Raw genomic sequence first — 17291 nt, 5'->3', positions numbered from 1 at the left:
GATGAAAACAATCGTAAGGGAAAGCTTTGAGAAAAACAAAATAGCAAGTCAACGGTACCGGGGATTCCCAGCCAGTCTCCCATGCCGGTACTTGCCCAGCCTCAAGCTGCTTAGCGTTTGCGATCTGACGAGGGCAGGCACATTCAGCTTAGAGTGGCCATTGACGGACAACTAGCACCACAGCGGGTCTTTTCAAGAGATATAAAATTGTAAGGGAAAGCTTTGATAAACCCCCCCCCAAAAAAAAAAAAAAAAAAAGAAAAAAGAAACTTGCCCAGCCTCAAGCTGCTTAGCATTTGCGATCTGACCAGAGCTGGCACATTCAGCTTAGAGTGGCCAATGACAGATTGTTCAAACCAGTGCGGCTCTTTTCAAGAGGAATACAATCGTCAGGGAAAGCTTGGATCAAAACGAAAAAACCAAGTCAACGGTACCAGGGATTCCCAGCCAGTCTCCCATGCTGGTACTTGCCCAGCCTCAAGCTGCTTAGCATTTGCGATCTGACGAGGGCAGGCACATTCAGCTTAGTGTGGCCATTGACCGATTGCTTTCGCGTCTGCTAGTCTTTTCAAGATGAAAACAATCGTAAGGGAAAGCTTTGAGAAAAAAAAAATAGCAAGTCAACGGTACCGGGGATTCCCAGCCAGTCTCCCATGCCGGTACTTGCCCAGCCTCAAGCTGCTTAGCGTTTGCGATCTGACGAGGGCAGGCACATTCAGCTTAGAGTGGCCATTGACGGAAAACTAGCACCACAGCGGGTCTTTTCAAGAGATATAAAATTGTAAGGGAAAGCTTTGATAAACCCCCCCCCCAAAAAAAAAAAAAGAAACTTGCCCAGCCTCAAGCTGCTTAGCATTTGCGATCTGACCAGAGCTGGCACATTCAGCTTAGAGTGGCCAATGACAAATTGTTCACACCAGTGCGGCTCTTTTCAAGAGGAATACAATCGTTAGGGAAAGCTTGGATCAAAACGAAAAAACCAAGTCAACGGTACCAGGGATTCCCAGCCAGTCTCCCATGCTGGTACTTGCCTAGCCCCAAGCTGCTTAGCATTTGCGATCTGACGAGGGCAGGCACATTCAGCTTAGTGTGGCCATTGACCGATTGCTTTCGCGTCTGCTAGTCTTTTCAAGATGAAAACAATCGTAAGGGAAAGCTTTGAGAAAAACAAAATAGCAAGTCAACGGTACCGGGGATTCCCAGCCAGTCTCCCATGCCGGTACTTGCCCAGCCTCAAGCTGCTTAGCGTTTGCGATCTGACGAGGGCAGGCACATTCAGCTTAGAGTGGCCATTGACGGACAACTAGCACCACAGCGGGTCTTTTCAAGAGATATAAAATTGTAAGGGAAAGCTTTGATAAACCCCCTCCCCCCCCAAAAAAAAAAAGAAACTTGCCCAGCCTCAAGCTGCTTAGCATTTGCGATCTAACCAGAGCTGGCACATTCAGCTTAGAGTGGCCAATGACAGATTGTTCACACCAGTGCGGCTCTTTTCAAGAGGAATACAATCGTCAGGGAAAGCTTGGATCAAAACGAAAAAACCAAGTCAACGGTACCAGGGATTCCCAGCCAGTCTCCCATACTGGTACTTGCCTAGCCTCAAGCTGCTTAGCATTTGCGATCTGACGAGGGCAGGCACATTCAGCTTAGTGTGGCCATTGACCGATTGCTTTCGCGTCTGCTAGTCTTTTCAAGATGAAAACAATCGTAAGGGAAAGCTTTGAGAAAAACAAAATAGCAAGTCAACGGTACCGGGGATTCCCAGCCAGTCTCCCATGCCGGTACTTGCCCAGCCTCAAGCTGCTTAGCGTTTGCGATCTGACGAGGGCAGGCACATTCAGCTTAGAGTGGCCATTGACGGACAACTAGCACCACAGCGGGTCTTTTCAAGAGATATAAAATTGTAAGGGAAAGCTTTGATAAACCCCCCCCCCAAAAAAAAAAAAAAAAAAGAAAAAGGAAACTTGCCCAGCCTCAAGCTGCTTAGCATTTGCGATCTGACCAGAGCTGGCACATTCAGCTTAGAGTGGCCAATGACAGATTGTTCAAACCAGTGCGGCTCTTTTCAAGAGGAATACAATCGTCAGGGAAAGCTTGGATCAAAACGAAAAAACCAAGTCAACGGTACCAGGGATTCCCAGCCAGTCTCCCATGCTGGTACTTGCCTAGCCTCAAGCTGCTTAGCATTTGCGATCTGACGAGGGCAGGCACATTCAGCTTAGTGTGGCCATTGACCGATTGCTTTCGCGTCTGCTAGTCTTTTCAAGATGAAAACAATCGTAAGGGAAAGCTTTGAGAAAAAAAAAATAGCAAGTCAACGGTACCGGGGATTCCCAGCCAGTCTCCCATGCCGGTACTTGCCCAGCCTCAAGCTGCTTAGCGTTTGCGATCTGACGAGGGCAGGCACATTCAGCTTAGAGTGGCCATTGACGGACAACTAGCACCACAGCGGGTCTTTTCAAGAGATATAAAATTGTAAGGGAAAGCTTTGATAAACCCCCCCCCCAAAAAAAAAAAAAAGAAACTTGCCCAGCCTCAAGCTGCTTAGCATTTGCGATCTAACCAGAGCTGGCACATTCAGCTTAGAGTGGCCAATGACAGATTGTTCACACCAGTGCGGCTCTTTTCAAGAGGAATACAATCGTCAGGGAAAGCTTGGATCAAAACGAAAAAACCAAGTCAACGGTACCAGGGATTCCCAGCCAGTCTCCCATGCTGGTACTTGCCTAGCCTCAAGCTGCTTAGCATTTGCGATCTGACGAGGGCAGGCACATTCAGCTTAGTGTGGCCATTGACCGATTGCTTTCGCGTCTGCTAGTCTTTTCAAGATGAAAACAATCGTAAGGGAAAGCTTTGAGAAAAACAAAATAGCAAGTCAACGGTACCGGGGATTCCCAGCCAGTCTCCCATGCCGGTACTTGCCCAGCCTCAAGCTGCTTAGCGTTTGCGATCTGACGAGGGCAGGCACATTCAGCTTAGAGTGGCCATTGACGGACAACTAGCACCACAGCGGGTCTTTTCAAGAGATATAAAATTGTAAGGGAAAGCTTTGATAAACCCCCCCCCCCCAATAAAAAAAAAAAGAAACTTGCCCAGCCTCAAGCTGCTTAGCATTTGCGATCTAACCAGAGCTGGCACATTCAGCTTAGAGTGGCCAATGACAGATTGTTCACACCAGTGCGGCTCTTTTCAAGAGGAATACAATCGTCAGGGAAAGCTTGGATCAAAACGAAAAAACCAAGTCAACGGTACCAGGGATTCCCAGCCAGTCTCCCATGCTGGTACTTGCCTAGCCTCAAGCTGCTTAGCATTTGCGATCTGACGAGGGCAGGCACATTCAGCTTAGTGTGGCCATTGACCGATTGCTTTCGCGTCTGCTAGTCTTTTCAAGATGAAAACAATCGTAAGGGAAAGCTTTGAGAAAAAAAAAATAGCAAGTCAACGGTACCGGGGATTCCCAGCCAGTCTCCCATGCCGGTACTTGCCCAGCCTCAAGCTGCTTAGCGTTTGCGATCTGACGAGGGCAGGCACATTCAGCTTAGAGTGGCCATTGACGGACAACTAGCACCACAGCGGGTCTTTTCAAGAGATATAAAATTGTAAGGGAAAGCTTTGATAAACCCCCCCCCCCCAAAAAAAAAAAAGAAACTTGCCCAGCCTCAAGCTGCTTAGCATTTGCGATCTAACCAGAGCTGGCACATTCAGCTTAGAGTGGCCAATGACAGATTGCTCACACCAGTGCGGCTCTTTTCAAGAGGAATACAATCGTCAGGGAAAGCTTGGATCAAAACGAAAAAACCAAGTCAACGGTACCAGGGATTCCCAGCCAGTCTCCCATGCTGGTACTTGCCTAGCCTCAAGCTGCTTAGCATTTGCGATCTGACGAGGGCAGGCACATTCAGCTTAGTGTGGCCATTGACCGATTGCTTTCGCGTCTGCTAGTCTTTTCAAGATGAAAACAATAGTAAGGGAAAGCTTTGAGAAAAACAAAATAGCAAGTCAACGGTACCAGGGATTCCCAGCCAGTCTCCCATGCCGGTACTTGCCCAGCCTCAAGCTGCTTAGCGTTTGCGATCTGACGAGGGCAGGCACATTCAGCTTAGAGTGGCCATTGACGGACAACTAGCACCACAGCGGGTCTTTTCAAGAGATATAAAATTGTAAGGGAAAGCTTTGATAAACCCCCCCCCCCAAAAAAAAAAAAAAAGAAACTTGCCCAGCCTCAAGCTGCTTAGCATTTGCGATCTAACCAGAGCTGGCACATTCAGCTTAGAGTGGCCAATGACAGATTGTTCACACCAGTGCGGCTCTTTTCAAGAGGAATACAATCGTCAGGGAAAGCTTGGATCAAAACGAAAAAACCAAGTCAACGGTACCAGGGATTCCCAGCCAGTCTCCCATGCTGGTACTTGCCTAGCCTCAAGCTGCTTAGCATTTGCGATCTGACGAGGGCAGGCACATTCAGCTTAGTGTGGCCATTGACCGATTGCTTTCGCGTCTGCTAGTCTTTTCAAGATGAAAACAATCGTAAGGGAAAGCTTTGAGAAAAACAAAATAGCAAGTCAACGGTACCGGGGATTCCCAGCCAGTCTCCCATGCCGGTACTTGCCCAGCCTCAAGCTGCTTAGCGTTTGCGATCTGACGAGGGCAGGCACATTCAGCTTAGAGTGGCCATTGACAGACAACTAGCACCACAGCGGGTCTTTTCAAGAGATATAAAATTGTAAGGGAAAGCTTTGATAAACCCCCCCCCCAAAAAAAAAAAAAAAAAAGAAAAAAGAAACTTGCCCAGCCTCAAGCTGCTTAGCATTTGCGATCTGACCAGAGCTGGCACATTCAGCTTAGAGTGGCCAATGACAGATTGTTCAAACCAGTGCGGCTCTTTTCAAGAGGAATACAATCGTCAGGGAAAGCTTGGATCAAAACGAAAAAACCAAGTCAACGGTACCAGGGATTCCCAGCCAGTCTCCCATGCTGGTACTTGCCTAGCCTCAAGCTGCTTAGCATTTGCGATCTGACGAGGGCAGGCACATTCAGCTTAGTGTGGCCATTGACCGATTGCTTTCGCGTCTGCTAGTCTTTTCAAGATGAAAACAATCGTAAGGGAAAGCTTTGAGAAAAAAAAAATAGCAAGTCAACGGTATCGGGGATTCCCAGCCAGTCTCCCATGCCGGTACTTGCCCAGCCTCAAGCTGCTTAGCGTTTGCGATCTGACGAGGGCAGGCACATTCAGCTTAGAGTGGCCATTGACGGACAACTAGCACCACAGCGGGTCTTTTCAAGAGATATAAAATTGTAAGGGAAAGCTTTGATAAACCCCCCCCCCCAAAAAAAAAAAAAGAAACTTGCCCAGCCTCAAGCTGCTTAGCATTTGCGATCTGACCAGAGCTGGCACATTCAGCTTAGAGTGGCCAATGACAAATTGTTCACACCAGTGCGGCTCTTTTCAAGAGGAATACAATCGTTAGGGAAAGCTTGGATCAAAACGAAAAAACCAAGTCAACGGTACCAGGGATTCCCAGCCAGTCTCCCATGCTGGTACTTGCCTAGCCCCAAACTGCTTAGCATTTGCGATCTGACGAGGGCAGGCACATTCAGCTTAGTGTGGCCATTGACCGATTGCTTTCGCGTCTGCTAGTCTTTTCAAGATGAAAACAATCGTAAGGGAAAGCTTTGAGAAAAAGAAAATAGCAAGTCAACGGTACCGGGGATTCCCAGCCAGTCTCCCATGCCGGTACTTGCCCAGCCTCAAGCTGCTTAGCGTTTGCGATCTGACGAGGGCAGGCACATTCAGCTTAGAGTGGCCATTGACGGACAACTAGCACCACAGCGGGTCTTTTCAAGAGATATAAAATTGTAAGGGAAAGCTTTGATAAACCCCCCCCCAAAAAAAAAAAAAAAAGAAACTTGCCCAGCCTCAAGCTGCTTAGCATTTGCGATCTGACCAGAGCTGGCACATTCAGCTTAGAGTGGCCAATGACAAATTGTTCACACCAGTGCGGCTCTTTTCAAGAGGAATACAATCGTTAGGGAAAGCTTGGATCAAAACGAAAAAACCAAGTCAACGGTACCAGGGATTCCCAGCCAGTCTCCCATGCTGGTACTTGCCTAGCCTCAAGCTGCTTAGCATTTGCGATCTGACGAGGGCAGGCACATTCAGCTTAGTGTGGCCATTGACCGATTACTTTCGCGTCTGCTAGTCTTTTCAAGATGAAAACAATCGTAAGGGAAAGCTTTGAGAAAAAAAAAATAGCAAGTCAACGGTACCGGGGATTCCCAGCCAGTCTCCCATGCCGGTACTTGCCCAGCCTCAAGCTGCTTAGCGTTTGCGATCTGACGAGGGCAGGCACATTCAGCTTAGAGTGGCCATTGACGGACAACTAGCACCACAGCGGGTCTTTTCAAGAGATATAAAATTGTAAGGGAAAGCTTTGATAAACCCCCCCCCCAAAAAAAAAAAAAAAGAAACTTGCCCAGCCTCAAGCTGCTTAGCATTTGCGATCTGACCAGAGCTGGCACATTCAGCTTAGAGTGGCCAATGACAAATTGTTCACACCAGTGCGGCTCTTTTCAAGAGGAATACAATCGTTAGGGAAAGCTTGGATCAAAACGAAAAAACCAAGTCAACGGTACCAGGGATTCCCAGCCAGTCTCCCATGCTGGTACTTGCCTAGCCCCAAGCTGCTTAGCATTTGCGATCTGACGAGGGCAGGCACATTCAGCTTAGTGTGGCCATTGACCGATTGCTTTCGCGTCTGCTAGTCTTTTCAAGATGAAAACAATCGTAAGGGAAAGCTTTGAGAAAAACAAAATAGCAAGTCAACGGTACCGGGGATTCCCAGCCAGTCTCCCATGCCAGTACTTGCCCAGCCTCAAGCTGCTTAGCGTTTGCGATCTGACGAGGGCAGGCACATTCAGCTTAGAGTGGCCATTGACGGACAACTAGCACCACAGCGGGTCTTTTCAAGAGATATAAAATTGTAAGGGAAAGCTTTGATAAACCCCCCCCCAAAAAAAAAAAAAAAAAAGAAACTTGCCCAGCCTCAAGCTGCTTAGCATTTGCGATCTGACCAGAGCTGGCACATTCAGCTTAGAGTGGCCAATGACAGATTGTTCAAACCAGTGCGGCTCTTTTCAAGAGGAATACAATCGTCAGGGAAAGCTTGGATCAAAACGAAAAAACCAAGTCAACGGTACCAGGGATTCCCAGCCAGTCTCCCATGCTGGTACTTGCCTAGCCTCAAGCTGCTTAGCATTTGCCATCTGACGAGGGCAGGCACATTCAGCTTAGTGTGGCCATTGACCGATTGCTTTCGCGTCTGCTAGTCTTTTCAAGATGAAAACAATCGTAAGGGAAAGCTTTGAGAAAAAAAAAATAGCAAGTCAACGGTACCGGGGATTCCCAACCAGTCTCCCATGCCGGTACTTGCCCAGCCTCAAGCTGCTTAGCGTTTGCGATCTGACGAGGGCAGGCACATTCAGCTTAGAGTGGCCATTGACGGACAACTAGCACCACAGCGGGTCTTTTCAAGAGATATAAAATTGTAAGGGAAAGCTTTGATAAACCCCCCCCCCCAAAAGAAAAAAAGAAACTTGCCCAGCCTCAAGCTGCTTAGCATTTGCGATCTAACCAGAGCTGGCACATTCAGCTTAGAGTGGCCAATGACAGATTGTTCACACCAGTGCGGCTCTTTTCAAGAGGAATACAATCGTCAGGGAAAGCTTGGATCAAAACGAAAAAACCAAGTCAACGGTACCAGGGATTCCCAGCCAGTCTCCCATGCTGGTACTTGCCTAGCCTCAAGCTGCTTAGCATTTACGATCTGACGAGGGCAGGCACATTCAGCTTAGTGTGGCCATTGACCGATTGCTTTCGCGTCTGCTAGTCTTTTCAAGATGAAAACAATCGTAAGGGAAAGCTTTGAGAAAAACAAAATAGCAAGTCAACGGTACCAGGGATTCCCAGCCAGTCTCCCATGCCGGTACTTGCCCAGCCTCAAGCTGCTTAGCGTTTGCGATCTGACGAGGGCAGGCACATTCAGCTTAGAGTGGCCATTGACGGACAACTAGCACCACAGCGGGTCTTTTCAAGAGATATAAAATTGTAAGGGAAAGCTTTGATAAACCCCCCCCCCAAAAAAAAAAAAAAAAAAAAGAAACTTGCCCAGCCTCAAGCTGCTTAGCATTTGCGATCTGACCAGAGCTGGCACATTCAGCTTAGAGTGGCCAATGACAGATTGTTCACACCAGTGCGGCTCTTTTCAAGAGGAATACAATCGTCAGGGAAAGCTTGGATCAAAACGAAAAAACCAAGTCAACGGTACCAGGGATTCCCAGCCAGTCTCCCATGCTGGTACTTGCCTAGCCTCAAGCTGCTTAGCATTTGCGATCTGACGAGGGCAGGCACATTCAGCTTAGTGTGGCCATTGACCGATTGCTTTCGCGTCTGCTAGTCTTTTCAAGATGAAAACAATCGTAAGGGAAAGCTTTGAGAAAAACAAAATAGCAAGTCAACGGTACCGGGGATTCCCAGCCAGTCTCCCATGCCGGTACTTGCCCAGCCTCAAGCTGCTTAGCGTTTGCGATCTGACGAGGGCAGGCACATTCAGCTTAGAGTGGCCATTGACGGACAACTAGCACCACAGCGGGTCTTTTCAAGAGATATAAAATTGTAAGGGAAAGCTTTGATAAACCCCCCCCCCAAAAAAAAAAAAAAAAAAGAAAAAAGAAACTTGCCCAGCCTCAAGCTGCTTAGCATTTGCGATCTGACCAGAGCTGGCACATTCAGCTTAGAGTGGCCAATGACAGATTGTTCAAACCAGTGCGGCTCTTTTCAAGAGGAATACAATCGTCAGGGAAAGCTTGGATCAAAACGAAAAAACCAAGTCAACGGTACCAGGGATTCCCAGCCAGTCTCCCATGCTGGTACTTGCCTAGCCTCAAGCTGCTTAGCATTTGCGATCTGACGAGGGCAGGCACATTCAGCTTAGTGTGGCCATTGACCGATTGCTTTCGCGTCTGCTAGTCTTTTCAAGATGAAAACAATCGTAAGGGAAAGCTTTGAGAAAAAAAAAATAGCAAGTCAACGGTACCGGGGATTCCCAGCCAGTCTCCCATGCCGGTACTTGCCCAGCCTCAAGCTGCTTAGCGTTTGCGATCTGACGAGGGCAGGCACATTCAGCTTAGAGTGGCCATTGACAGACAACTAGCACCACAGCGGGTCTTTTCAAGAGATATAAAATTGTAATGGAAAGCTTTGATAAACCCCCCCCCACCAAAAAAAAAAAAAGAAACTTGCCCAGCCTCAAGCTGCTTAGCATTTGCGATCTGACCAGAGCTGGCACATTCAGCTTAGAGTGGCCAATGACAAATTGTTCACACCAGTGCGGCTCTTTTCAAGAGGAATACAATCGTTAGGGAAAGCTTGGATCAAAACGAAAAAACCAAGTCAACGGTACCAGGGATTCCCAGCCAGTCTCCCATGCTGGTACTTGCCTAGCCCCAAGCTGCTTAGCATTTGCGATCTGACGAGGGCAGGCACATTCAGCTTAGTGTGGCCATTGACCGATTGCTTTCGCGTCTGCTAGTCTTTTCAAGATGAAAACAATCGTAAGGGAAAGCTTTGAGAAAAACAAAATAGCAAGTCAACGGTACTGGGGATTCCCAGCCAGTCTCCCATGCCGGTACTTGCCCAGCCTCAAGCTGTTTAGCGTTTGCGATCTGACGAGGGCAGGCACATTCAGCTTAGAGTGGCCATTGACGGACAACTAGCACCACAGCGGGTCTTTTCAAGAGATATAAAATTGTAAGGGAAAGCTTTGATAAACCCCCCCCCCCAAAAAAAAAAAAAAAGAAACTTGCCCAGCCTCAAGCTGCTTAGCATTTGCGATCTAACCAGAGCTGGCACATTCAGCTTAGAGTGGCCAATGACAGATTGTTCACACCAGTGCGGCTCTTTTCAAGAGGAATACAATCGTCAGGGAAAGCTTGGATCAAAACGAAAAAACCAAGTCAACGGTACCAGGGATTCCCAGCCAGTCTCCCATGCTGGTACTTGCCTAGCCTCAAGCTGCTTAGCATTTGCGATCTGACGAGGGCAGGCACATTCAGCTTAGTGTGGCCATTGACCGATTGCTTTCGCGTCTGCTAGTCTTTTCAAGATGAAAACAATCGTAAGGGAAAGCTTTGAGAAAAACAAAATAGCAAGTCAACGGTACCGGGGATTCCCAGCCAGTCTCCCATGCCGGTACTTGCCCAGCCTCAAGCTGCTTAGCGTTTGCGATCTGACGAGGGCAGGCACATTCAGCTTAGAGTGGCCATTGACGCACAACTAGTACCACAGCGGGTCTTTTCAAGAGATATAAAATTGTAAGGGAAAGCTTTGATAAACCCCCCCCCCAAAAAAAAAAAAAAAAAGAATAAAGAAACTTGCCCAGCCTCAAGCTGCTTAGCATTTGCGATCTGACCAGAGCTGGCACATTCAGCTTAGAGTGGCCAATGACAGATTGTTCAAACCAGTGCGGCTCTTTTCAAGAGGAATACAATCGTCAGGGAAAGCTTGGATCAAAACGAAAAAACCAAGTCAACGGTACCAGGGATTCCCAGCCAGTCTCCCATGCTGGTACTTGCCTAGCCTCAAGCTGCTTAGCATTTGCGATCTGACGAGGGCAGGCACATTCAGCTTAGTGTGGCCATTGACCGATTGCTTTCGCGTCTGCTAGTCTTTTCAAGATGAAAACAATCGTAAGGGAAAGCTTTGAGAAAAAAAAAATAGCAAGTCAACGGTACCGGGGATTCCCAGCCAGTCTCCCATGCCGGTACTTGCCCAGCCTCAAGCTGCTTAGCGTTTGCGATCTGACGAGGGCAGGCACATTCAGCTTAGAGTGGCCATTGACAGACAACTAGCACCACAGCGGGTCTTTTCAAGAGATATAAAATTGTAATGGAAAGCTTTGATAAACCCCCCCCCACCAAAAAAAAAAAAAGAAACTTGCCCAGCCTCAAGCTGCTTAGCATTTGCGATCTGACCAGAGCTGGCACATTCAGCTTAGAGTGGCCAATGACAAATTGTTCACACCAGTGCGGCTCTTTTCAAGAGGAATACAATCGTTAGGGAAAGCTTGGATCAAAACGAAAAAACCAAGTCAACGGTACCAGGGATTCCCAGCCAGTCTCCCATGCTGGTACTTGCCTAGCCCCAAGCTGCTTAGCATTTGCGATCTGACGAGGGCAGGCACATTCAGCTTAGTGTGGCCATTGACCGATTGCTTTCGCGTCTGCTAGTCTTTTCAAGATGAAAACAATCGTAAGGGAAAGCTTTGAGAAAAACAAAATAGCAAGTCAACGGTACTGGGGATTCCCAGCCAGTCTCCCATGCCGGTACTTGCCCAGCCTCAAGCTGCTTAGCGTTTGCGATCTGACGAGGGCAGGCACATTCAGCTTAGAGTGGCCATTGACGGACAACTAGCACCACAGCGGGTCTTTTCAAGAGATATAAAATTGTAAGGGAAAGCTTTGATAAACCCCCCCCCCCAAAAAAAAAAAAAAAGAAACTTGCCCAGCCTCAAGCTGCTTAGCATTTGCGATCTAACCAGAGCTGGCACATTCAGCTTAGAGTGGCCAATGACAGATTGTTCACACCAGTGCGGCTCTTTTCAAGAGGAATACAATCGTCAGGGAAAGCTTGGATCAAAACGAAAAAACCAAGTCAACGGTACCAGGGATTCCCAGCCAGTCTCCCATGCTGGTACTTGCCTAGCCTCAAGCTGCTTAGCATTTGCGATCTGACGAGGGCAGGGACATTCAGCTTAGTGTGGCCATTGACCGATTGCTTTCGCGTCTGCTAGTCTTTTCAAGATGAAAACAATCGTAAGGGAAAGCTTTGAGAAAAACAAAATAGCAAGTCAACGGTACCGGGGATTCCCAGCCAGTCTCCCATGCCGGTACTTGCCCAGCCTCAAGCTGCTTAGCGTTTGCGATCTGACGAGGGCAGGCACATTCAGCTTAGAGTGGCCATTGACGCACAACTAGCACCACAGCGGGTCTTTTCAAGAGATATAAAATTGTAAGGGAAAGCTTTGATAAACCCCCCCCCCAAAAAAAAAAAAAAAAAAAGAATAAAGAAACTTGCCCAGCCTCAAGCTGCTTAGCATTTGCGATCTGACCAGAGCTGGCACATTCAGCTTAGAGTGGCCAATGACAGATTGTTCAAACCAGTGCGGCTCTTTTCAAGAGGAATACAATCGTCAGGGAAAGCTTGGATCAAAACGAAAAAACCAAGTCAACGGTACCAGGGATTCCCAGCCAGTCTCCCATGCTGGTACTTGCCTAGCCTCAAGCTGCTTAGCATTTGCGATCTGACGAGGGCAGGCACATTCAGCTTAGTGTGGCCATTGACCGATTGCTTTCGCGTCTGCTAGTCTTTTCAAGATGAAAACAATCGTAAGGGAAAGCTTTGAGAAAAAAAAAATAGCAAGTCAACGGTACCGGGGATTCCCAGCCAGTCTCCCATGCCGGTACTTGCCCAGCCTCAAGCTGCTTAGCGTTTGCGATCTGACGAGGGCAGGCACATTCAGCTTAGAGTGGCCATTGACGGAAAACAAGCACCACAGCGGGTCTTTTCAAGAGATATAAAATTGTAAGGGAAAGCTTTGATAAACCCCCCCCCCCCAAAAAAAAAAAAAAGAAACTTGCCCAGCCTCAAGCTGCTTAGCATTTGCGATCTGACCAGAGCTGGCACATTCAGCTTAGAGTGGCCAATGACAAATTGTTCACACCAGTGCGGCTCTTTTCAAGAGGAATACAATCGTTAGGGAAAGCTTGGATCAAAACGAAAAAACCAAGTCAACGGTACCAGGGATTCCCAGCCAGTCTCCCATGCTGGTACTTGCCTAGCCCCAAGCTGCTTAGCATTTGCGATCTGACGAGGGCAGGCACATTCAGCTTAGTGTGGCCATTGACCGATTGCTTTCGCGTCTGCTAGTCTTTTCAAGATGAAAACAATCGTAAGGGAAAGCTTTGAGAAAAACAAAATAGCAAGTCAACGGTACCGGGGATTCCCAGCCAGTCTCCCATGCCGGTACTTGCCCAGCCTCAAGCTGCTTAGCGTTTGCGATCTGACGAGGGCAGGCACATTCAGCTTAGAGTGGCCATTGACGGACAACTAGCACCACAGCGGGTCTTTTCAAGAGATATAAAATTGTAAGGGAAAGCTTTGATAAACCCCCCCCCCCCAAAAAAAAAAAAAAAGAAACTTGCCCAGCCTCAAGCTGCTTAGCATTTGCGATCTAACCAGAGCTGGCACATTCAGCTTAGAGTGGCCAATGACAGATTGTTCACACCAGTGCGGCTCTTTTCAAGAGGAATACAATCGTCAGGGAAAGCTTGGATCAAAACGAAAAAACCAAGTCAACGGTACCAGGGATTCCCAGCCAGTCTCCCATGCTGGTACTTGCCTAGCCTCAAGCTGCTTAGCATTTGCGATCTGACGAGGGCAGGCACATTCAGCTTAGTGTGGCCATTGACCGATTGCTTTCGCGTCTGCTAGTCTTTTCAAGATGAAAACAATCGTAAGGGAAAGCTTTGAGAAAAACAAAATAGCAAGTCAACGGTACCGGGGATTCCCAGCCAGTCTCCCATGCCGGTACTTGCCCAGCCTCAAGCTGCTTAGCGTTTGCGATCTGACGAGGGCAGGCACATTCAGCTTAGAGTGGCCATTGACGGACAACTAGCACCACAGCGGGTCTTTTCAAGAGATATAAAATTGTAAGGGAAAGCTTTGATAAACCCCCCCCCCCAAAAAAAAAAAAAAAAAGAAAAAAGAAACTTGCCCAGCCTCAAGCTGCTTAGCATTTGCGATCTGACCAGAGCTGGCACATTCAGCTTAGAGTGGCCAATGACAGATTGTTCAAACCAGTGCGGCTCTTTTCAAGAGGAATACAATCGTCAGGGAAAGCTTGGATCAAAACGAAAAAACCAAGTCAACGGTACCAGGGATTCCCAGCCAGTCTCCCATGCTGGTACTTGCCTAGCCTCAAGCTGCTTAGCATTTGCGATCTGACGAGGGCAGGCACATTCAGCTTAGTGTGGCCATTGACCGATTGCTTTTGCGTCTGCTAGTCTTTTCAAGATGAAAACAATCGTAAGGGAAAGCTTTGAGAAAAAAAAAATAGCAAGTCAACGGTACCGGGGATTCCCAGCCAGTCTCCCATGCCGGTACTTGCCCAGCCTCAAGCTGCTTAGCGTTTGCGATCTGACGAGGGCAGGCACATTCAGCTTAGAGTGGCCATTGACGGACAACTAGCACCACAGCGGGTCTTTTCAAGAGATATAAAATTGTAAGGGAAAGCTTTGATAAACCCCCCCCCCAAAAAAAAAAAAAGAAACTTGCCCAGTCTCAAGTTGCTTAGCAACCAGAGCTGGCACATTCAGCTTAGAGTGGCCAATGACAAATTGTTCACACCAGTGCGGCTCTTTTCAAGAGGAATACAATCGTCAGGGAAAGCTTGGATCAAAACGAAAAAACCAAGTCAACGGTACCAGGGATTCCCAGCCAGTCTCCCATGCTGGTACTTGCCTAGCCCCAAGCTGCTTAGCATTTGCGATCTGACGAGGGCAGGCACATTCAGCTTAGTGTGGCCATTGACCAATTGCTTTTGCGTCTGCTAGTCTTTTCAAGATGAAAACAATCGTAAGGGAAAGCTTTGAGAAAAACAAAATAGCAAGTCAACGGTACCGGGGATTCCCAGCCAGTCTCCCATGCCGGTACTTGCCCAGCCTCAAGCTGCTTAGCGTTTGCGATCTGACGAGGGCAGGCACATTCAGCTTAGAGTGGCCATTGACGGACAACTAGCACCACAGCGGGTCTTTTCAAGAGATATAAAATTGTAAGGGAAAGCTTTGATAAACCCCCCCCCCCAAAAAAAAAAAAAAGAAACTTGCCCAGCCTCAAGCTGCTTAGCATTTGCGATCTAACCAGAGCTGGCACATTCAGCTTAGAGTGGCCAATGACAGATTGTTCACACCAGTGCGGCTCTTTTCAAGAGGAATACAATCGTCAGGGAAAGCTTGGATCAAAACGAAAAAACCAAGTCAACGGTACCAGGGATTCCCAGCCAGTCTCCCATGCTGGTACTTGCCTAGCCTCAAGCTGCTTAGCATTTGCGATCTGACGAGGGCAGGCACATTCAGCTTAGTGTGGCCATTGACCGATTGCTTTCGCGTCTGCTAGTCTTTTCAAGATGAAAACAATCGTAAGGGAAAGCTTTGAGAAAAACAAAATAGCAAGTCTACGGTACCGGGGATTCCCAGCCAGTCTCCCATGCCGGTACTTGCCCAGCCTCAAGCTGCTTAGCGTTTGCGATCTGACGAGGGCAGGCACATTCAGCTTAGAGTGGCCATTGACGGACAACTAGCACCACAGCGGGTCTTTTCAAGAGATATAAAATTGTAAGGGAAAGCTTTGATAAACCCCCCCCCCCCAAAAAAAAAAAAAAAAAAAAAAAAAAAAAGAAACTTGCCCAGCCTCAAGCTGCTTAGCATTTGCGATCTGACCAGAGCTGGCACATTCAGCTTAGAGTGGCCAATGACAGATTGTTCAAACCAGTGCGGCTCTTTTCAAGAGGAATACAATCGTCAGGGAAAGCTTGGATCAAAACGAAAAAACCAAGTCAACGGTACCAGGGATTCCCAGCCAGTCTCCCATGCTGGTACTTGCCTAGCCTCAAGCTGCTTAGCATTTGCGATCTGACGAGGGCAGGCACATTCAGCTTAGTGTGGCCATTGACCGATTGCTTTCGCGTCTGCTAGTCTTTTCAAGATGAAAACAATCGTAAGGGAAAGCTTTGAGAAAAAAAAAATAGCAAGTCAACGGTACCGGGGATTCCCAGCCAGTCTCCCATGCCGGTACTTGCCCAGCCTCAAGCTGCTTAGCGTTTGCGATCTGACGAGGGCAGGCACATTCAGCTTAGAGTGGCCATTGACGGAAAACTAGCACCACAGCGGGTCTTTTCAAGAGATATAAAATTGTAAGGGAAAGCTTTGATAAACCCCCCCCCCAAAAAAAAAAAAAAGAAACTTGCCCAGCCTCAAGCTGCTTAGCATTTGCGATCTAACCAGAGCTGGCACATTCAGCTTAGAGTGGCCAATGACAGATTGTTCACACCAGTGCGGCTCTTTTCAAGAGGAATACAATCGTCAGGGAAAGCTTGGATCAAAACGAAAAAACCAAGTCAACGGTACCAGGGATTCCCAGCCAGTCTCCCATGCTGGTACTTGCGTAGCCTCAAGCTGCTTAGCATTTGCGATCTGACGAGGGCAGGCACATTCAGCTTAGTGTGGCCATTGACCGATTGCTTTCGCGTCTGCTAGTCTTTTCAAGATGAAAACAATCGTAAGGGAAAGCTTTGAGAAAAACAAAATAGCAAGTCAACGGTACCAGGGATTCCCAGCCAGTCTCCCATGCCGGTACTTGCCCAGCCTCAAGCTGCTTAGCGTTTGCGATCTGACGAGGGCAGGCACATTCAGCTTAGAGTGGCCATTGACGGACAACTAGCACCACAGCGGGTCTTTTCAAGAGATATAAAATTGTAAGGGAAAGCTTTGATAAACCCCCCCCCCCCAAAAAAAAAAAAGAAACTTGCCCAGCCTCAAGCTGCTTAGCATTTGCGATCTAACCAGAGCTGGCACATTCAGCTTAGAGTGGCCAATGACAGATTGTTCACACCAGTGCGGCTCTTTTCAAGAGGAATACAATCGTCAGGGAAAGCTTGGATCAAAACGAAAAAACCAAGTCAACGGTACCAGGGATTCCCAGCCAGTCTCCCATGCTGGTACTTGCCTAGCCTCAAGCTGCTTAGCATTTGCGATCTGACGAGGGCAGGCACATTCAGCTTAGTGTGGCCATTGACCGATTGCTTTCGCGTCTGCTAGTCTTTTCAAGATGAAAACAATCGTAAGGGAAAGCTTTGAGAAAAACAAAATAGCAAGTCAACGGTACCGGGGATTCCCAGCCAGTCTCCCATGCCGGTACTTGCCCAGCCTCAAGCTGCTTAGCGTTTGCGATCTGACGAGGGCAGGCACATTCAGCTTAGAGTGGCCATTGACGGACAACTAGCACCACAGCGGGTCTTTTCAAGAGATATAAAATTGTAAGGGAAAGCTTTGATAAACCCCCCCCCAAAAAAAAAAAAAAAAAAGAAAAAAGAAACTTGCCCAGCCTCAAGCTGCTTAGCATTTGCGATCTGACCAGAGCTGGCACATTCAGCTTAGAGTGGCCAATGACAGATTGTTCA

The 17291-nt window shown here is 47.9% G+C and overlaps 59 pseudogenes; all 59 read right to left on the bottom strand.

Annotated features, from left to right (window-relative positions):
- Nucleotides 1-46: 46 nt before the first annotated feature.
- LOC143799560 (5S ribosomal RNA) lies at nt 47-165 on the bottom strand (annotated as a pseudogene).
- Nucleotides 166-422: 257 nt separating this feature from the next.
- LOC143797950 (5S ribosomal RNA) lies at nt 423-541 on the bottom strand (annotated as a pseudogene).
- Nucleotides 542-618: 77 nt separating this feature from the next.
- LOC143799559 (5S ribosomal RNA) lies at nt 619-737 on the bottom strand (annotated as a pseudogene).
- Nucleotides 738-982: 245 nt separating this feature from the next.
- On the bottom strand, nt 983-1101 carry LOC143798131 (5S ribosomal RNA; annotated as a pseudogene).
- Nucleotides 1102-1178: 77 nt separating this feature from the next.
- On the bottom strand, nt 1179-1297 carry LOC143799558 (5S ribosomal RNA; annotated as a pseudogene).
- Nucleotides 1298-1544: 247 nt separating this feature from the next.
- On the bottom strand, nt 1545-1663 carry LOC143795863 (5S ribosomal RNA; annotated as a pseudogene).
- A 77-nt stretch (nt 1664-1740) lies between these two features.
- LOC143799555 (5S ribosomal RNA) lies at nt 1741-1859 on the bottom strand (annotated as a pseudogene).
- Nucleotides 1860-2116: 257 nt separating this feature from the next.
- On the bottom strand, nt 2117-2235 carry LOC143795798 (5S ribosomal RNA; annotated as a pseudogene).
- Nucleotides 2236-2312: 77 nt separating this feature from the next.
- LOC143799554 (5S ribosomal RNA) lies at nt 2313-2431 on the bottom strand (annotated as a pseudogene).
- A 246-nt stretch (nt 2432-2677) lies between these two features.
- On the bottom strand, nt 2678-2796 carry LOC143795787 (5S ribosomal RNA; annotated as a pseudogene).
- Nucleotides 2797-2873: 77 nt separating this feature from the next.
- On the bottom strand, nt 2874-2992 carry LOC143799553 (5S ribosomal RNA; annotated as a pseudogene).
- Nucleotides 2993-3240: 248 nt separating this feature from the next.
- LOC143795776 (5S ribosomal RNA) lies at nt 3241-3359 on the bottom strand (annotated as a pseudogene).
- Nucleotides 3360-3436: 77 nt separating this feature from the next.
- Nucleotides 3437-3555, bottom strand: LOC143799552 (5S ribosomal RNA; annotated as a pseudogene).
- Nucleotides 3556-3801: 246 nt separating this feature from the next.
- LOC143795764 (5S ribosomal RNA) lies at nt 3802-3920 on the bottom strand (annotated as a pseudogene).
- Nucleotides 3921-3997: 77 nt separating this feature from the next.
- On the bottom strand, nt 3998-4116 carry LOC143798667 (5S ribosomal RNA; annotated as a pseudogene).
- A 248-nt stretch (nt 4117-4364) lies between these two features.
- LOC143795753 (5S ribosomal RNA) lies at nt 4365-4483 on the bottom strand (annotated as a pseudogene).
- A 77-nt stretch (nt 4484-4560) lies between these two features.
- On the bottom strand, nt 4561-4679 carry LOC143799551 (5S ribosomal RNA; annotated as a pseudogene).
- Nucleotides 4680-4936: 257 nt separating this feature from the next.
- LOC143795741 (5S ribosomal RNA) lies at nt 4937-5055 on the bottom strand (annotated as a pseudogene).
- Nucleotides 5056-5497: 442 nt separating this feature from the next.
- LOC143798762 (5S ribosomal RNA) lies at nt 5498-5616 on the bottom strand (annotated as a pseudogene).
- Nucleotides 5617-5693: 77 nt separating this feature from the next.
- Nucleotides 5694-5812, bottom strand: LOC143799550 (5S ribosomal RNA; annotated as a pseudogene).
- Nucleotides 5813-6059: 247 nt separating this feature from the next.
- Nucleotides 6060-6178, bottom strand: LOC143795730 (5S ribosomal RNA; annotated as a pseudogene).
- Nucleotides 6179-6255: 77 nt separating this feature from the next.
- Nucleotides 6256-6374, bottom strand: LOC143799549 (5S ribosomal RNA; annotated as a pseudogene).
- A 247-nt stretch (nt 6375-6621) lies between these two features.
- LOC143798129 (5S ribosomal RNA) lies at nt 6622-6740 on the bottom strand (annotated as a pseudogene).
- Nucleotides 6741-6817: 77 nt separating this feature from the next.
- Nucleotides 6818-6936, bottom strand: LOC143798755 (5S ribosomal RNA; annotated as a pseudogene).
- Nucleotides 6937-7185: 249 nt separating this feature from the next.
- Nucleotides 7186-7304, bottom strand: LOC143800725 (5S ribosomal RNA; annotated as a pseudogene).
- Nucleotides 7305-7381: 77 nt separating this feature from the next.
- Nucleotides 7382-7500, bottom strand: LOC143800517 (5S ribosomal RNA; annotated as a pseudogene).
- A 245-nt stretch (nt 7501-7745) lies between these two features.
- LOC143798843 (5S ribosomal RNA) lies at nt 7746-7864 on the bottom strand (annotated as a pseudogene).
- A 77-nt stretch (nt 7865-7941) lies between these two features.
- LOC143798665 (5S ribosomal RNA) lies at nt 7942-8060 on the bottom strand (annotated as a pseudogene).
- A 252-nt stretch (nt 8061-8312) lies between these two features.
- Nucleotides 8313-8431, bottom strand: LOC143795717 (5S ribosomal RNA; annotated as a pseudogene).
- A 77-nt stretch (nt 8432-8508) lies between these two features.
- Nucleotides 8509-8627, bottom strand: LOC143799548 (5S ribosomal RNA; annotated as a pseudogene).
- A 257-nt stretch (nt 8628-8884) lies between these two features.
- On the bottom strand, nt 8885-9003 carry LOC143795706 (5S ribosomal RNA; annotated as a pseudogene).
- Nucleotides 9004-9080: 77 nt separating this feature from the next.
- LOC143799547 (5S ribosomal RNA) lies at nt 9081-9199 on the bottom strand (annotated as a pseudogene).
- Nucleotides 9200-9446: 247 nt separating this feature from the next.
- On the bottom strand, nt 9447-9565 carry LOC143798128 (5S ribosomal RNA; annotated as a pseudogene).
- Nucleotides 9566-9642: 77 nt separating this feature from the next.
- On the bottom strand, nt 9643-9761 carry LOC143800366 (5S ribosomal RNA; annotated as a pseudogene).
- A 248-nt stretch (nt 9762-10009) lies between these two features.
- On the bottom strand, nt 10010-10128 carry LOC143795695 (5S ribosomal RNA; annotated as a pseudogene).
- A 77-nt stretch (nt 10129-10205) lies between these two features.
- On the bottom strand, nt 10206-10324 carry LOC143799546 (5S ribosomal RNA; annotated as a pseudogene).
- Nucleotides 10325-10580: 256 nt separating this feature from the next.
- Nucleotides 10581-10699, bottom strand: LOC143795684 (5S ribosomal RNA; annotated as a pseudogene).
- A 77-nt stretch (nt 10700-10776) lies between these two features.
- Nucleotides 10777-10895, bottom strand: LOC143799544 (5S ribosomal RNA; annotated as a pseudogene).
- Nucleotides 10896-11142: 247 nt separating this feature from the next.
- On the bottom strand, nt 11143-11261 carry LOC143798127 (5S ribosomal RNA; annotated as a pseudogene).
- A 77-nt stretch (nt 11262-11338) lies between these two features.
- LOC143798540 (5S ribosomal RNA) lies at nt 11339-11457 on the bottom strand (annotated as a pseudogene).
- A 248-nt stretch (nt 11458-11705) lies between these two features.
- On the bottom strand, nt 11706-11824 carry LOC143798440 (5S ribosomal RNA; annotated as a pseudogene).
- Nucleotides 11825-11901: 77 nt separating this feature from the next.
- LOC143799543 (5S ribosomal RNA) lies at nt 11902-12020 on the bottom strand (annotated as a pseudogene).
- A 258-nt stretch (nt 12021-12278) lies between these two features.
- Nucleotides 12279-12397, bottom strand: LOC143795673 (5S ribosomal RNA; annotated as a pseudogene).
- A 77-nt stretch (nt 12398-12474) lies between these two features.
- LOC143799542 (5S ribosomal RNA) lies at nt 12475-12593 on the bottom strand (annotated as a pseudogene).
- Nucleotides 12594-12841: 248 nt separating this feature from the next.
- LOC143798126 (5S ribosomal RNA) lies at nt 12842-12960 on the bottom strand (annotated as a pseudogene).
- A 77-nt stretch (nt 12961-13037) lies between these two features.
- LOC143799540 (5S ribosomal RNA) lies at nt 13038-13156 on the bottom strand (annotated as a pseudogene).
- A 249-nt stretch (nt 13157-13405) lies between these two features.
- On the bottom strand, nt 13406-13524 carry LOC143795661 (5S ribosomal RNA; annotated as a pseudogene).
- A 77-nt stretch (nt 13525-13601) lies between these two features.
- Nucleotides 13602-13720, bottom strand: LOC143799539 (5S ribosomal RNA; annotated as a pseudogene).
- Nucleotides 13721-13977: 257 nt separating this feature from the next.
- Nucleotides 13978-14096, bottom strand: LOC143795650 (5S ribosomal RNA; annotated as a pseudogene).
- A 77-nt stretch (nt 14097-14173) lies between these two features.
- LOC143799538 (5S ribosomal RNA) lies at nt 14174-14292 on the bottom strand (annotated as a pseudogene).
- A 234-nt stretch (nt 14293-14526) lies between these two features.
- On the bottom strand, nt 14527-14645 carry LOC143798125 (5S ribosomal RNA; annotated as a pseudogene).
- Nucleotides 14646-14722: 77 nt separating this feature from the next.
- Nucleotides 14723-14841, bottom strand: LOC143799537 (5S ribosomal RNA; annotated as a pseudogene).
- Nucleotides 14842-15088: 247 nt separating this feature from the next.
- LOC143795638 (5S ribosomal RNA) lies at nt 15089-15207 on the bottom strand (annotated as a pseudogene).
- Nucleotides 15208-15284: 77 nt separating this feature from the next.
- On the bottom strand, nt 15285-15403 carry LOC143800731 (5S ribosomal RNA; annotated as a pseudogene).
- A 263-nt stretch (nt 15404-15666) lies between these two features.
- On the bottom strand, nt 15667-15785 carry LOC143795626 (5S ribosomal RNA; annotated as a pseudogene).
- Nucleotides 15786-15862: 77 nt separating this feature from the next.
- On the bottom strand, nt 15863-15981 carry LOC143799536 (5S ribosomal RNA; annotated as a pseudogene).
- A 442-nt stretch (nt 15982-16423) lies between these two features.
- On the bottom strand, nt 16424-16542 carry LOC143798664 (5S ribosomal RNA; annotated as a pseudogene).
- Nucleotides 16543-16788: 246 nt separating this feature from the next.
- LOC143795614 (5S ribosomal RNA) lies at nt 16789-16907 on the bottom strand (annotated as a pseudogene).
- Nucleotides 16908-16984: 77 nt separating this feature from the next.
- Nucleotides 16985-17103, bottom strand: LOC143799002 (5S ribosomal RNA; annotated as a pseudogene).
- Nucleotides 17104-17291: the final 188 nt, after the last annotated feature.

Source organism: Ranitomeya variabilis, chromosome 1 (assembly GCF_051348905.1).
Source record: "Ranitomeya variabilis isolate aRanVar5 chromosome 1, aRanVar5.hap1, whole genome shotgun sequence".
NCBI lineage: Eukaryota > Metazoa > Chordata > Amphibia > Anura > Dendrobatidae > Ranitomeya > Ranitomeya variabilis.
Note: the sequence above shows the minus strand (reverse complement) of the source record. Positions and strands in the feature narration are given on the sequence as shown.